The sequence below is a fragment of the Apium graveolens genome, chromosome 7 (genome assembly GCF_009905375.1).
Source record: "Apium graveolens cultivar Ventura chromosome 7, ASM990537v1, whole genome shotgun sequence".
NCBI lineage: Eukaryota > Viridiplantae > Streptophyta > Magnoliopsida > Apiales > Apiaceae > Apium > Apium graveolens.
In genome coordinates this window covers 67,083,080-67,084,333 of record NC_133653.1, presented here as the reverse complement: position 1 = coordinate 67,084,333, position 1,254 = coordinate 67,083,080, and the positions used below count along the sequence as shown (strand labels likewise).

General features: G+C 39.4%; 1 non-coding gene across 1 annotated transcript; it reads left to right on the top strand.

Moving 5' to 3' along the window:
• Positions 1–218: 218 nt before the first annotated feature.
• On the top strand, positions 219–325 carry LOC141676283 (small nucleolar RNA R71). The gene has a single exon (XR_012556881.1). It is a non-coding gene; the product is annotated as a small nucleolar RNA R71 (small nucleolar RNA).
• The last annotated feature ends 929 nt before the right edge of the window (positions 326–1,254 follow it).

Genomic DNA, 1,254 nt, shown 5'->3' with positions numbered 1-1,254 from the left:
TAGTAGTTGTTGCGTCCAACTCTAGAATTCATGCGATTTTCCCCTGAGTCAATCTCTGGGAAGGATTCTGATACTCATTAGCAGCCATCAGTTCAATAAGTTCATAAGCTTCATCGTACCTCTTAGCCCACAAGGCTCCTCCTTATGCTGCATCAAGCATGGGTTTAAAAGTAGTACCCAATTTGTTGTTGAAGTAGTTAATAATTATCCAATCAGGCATGCCATGGTGTGGGCACTTCCTTACCATCTCCTTATATCGATCCAAAGACTCACACATAGATTCTCCAGTTTGCTGAGCAAACTGGGTAAGAGCATTTCTAATTGTAGCAGTCTTCGCCATAGGGAAGAATTTAGTGAGGGACTTTTGAGCAAGATCTTCCCACTTGGTGATAGACCCTGCTGGCAGAGAGTGTAACCAGCTCCTAGCCTTGTCCCTTAGCGATAATGGGAAGAGGCGTAGCTTGATAGCATCTTCAGTAACATCATTAAACTTGAAAGTGTCACATATCTCGATGAAATCCCTGATGTGCATGTTAGGGTCTTCACTAGGAGAACCCCCAAACTGAACTGAGTTCTGTATCATCTGGATCGTGCTTGACTTGATCTCGAAAGTGTTAGCCCTGATGGATGGTCTGATGATGCTTGACTGAATGTCATTAATCTTAGGCAAAGAATAGTCCATCAAAGCCTTTAGATTTTTTGCTTGATCACCCATCTCTACTAAAGTTGGTTCTTCCACTTTCTCTTCTTCTTCTACCTTGTTTTCTTCCTCGAAAACTTCCTTATGAACTACCACAACTTCTTCCTCGGCTTTATCCAGTGTTCTTACGAGTACGGGAACGCGTATGCATACACCCTCGCTAGAGTACCTGAAATAAGACAAGGAAACAGATAAGTAACAATATCTGAGTCAATGAACTTTAACTACTACTGATGGAAAGCCCATAAACTATAAATTAACACTGCAGTCCCCGGCAGCGGGGAAAAAAACTTGTTAGTCGCTAAATGCGCGCTAATAATACAAACAAGTATACGAGTTCGCAAGTAGTATACAATCTTTTCTAGTTCGTTCCCATAGAGATTGTATTGGTTAACTAATTAATTCACGCACTTAAGCAACAATGTAAGGTTATTATTCAATGTTAAGATGGTAACAATTTGAGGTTGTTTATAACTAAGAATTAAACTAATAATTATAATTACGAGATTAATATTGACTGAATGAATATATATGACAAACATGAGATTCTAACT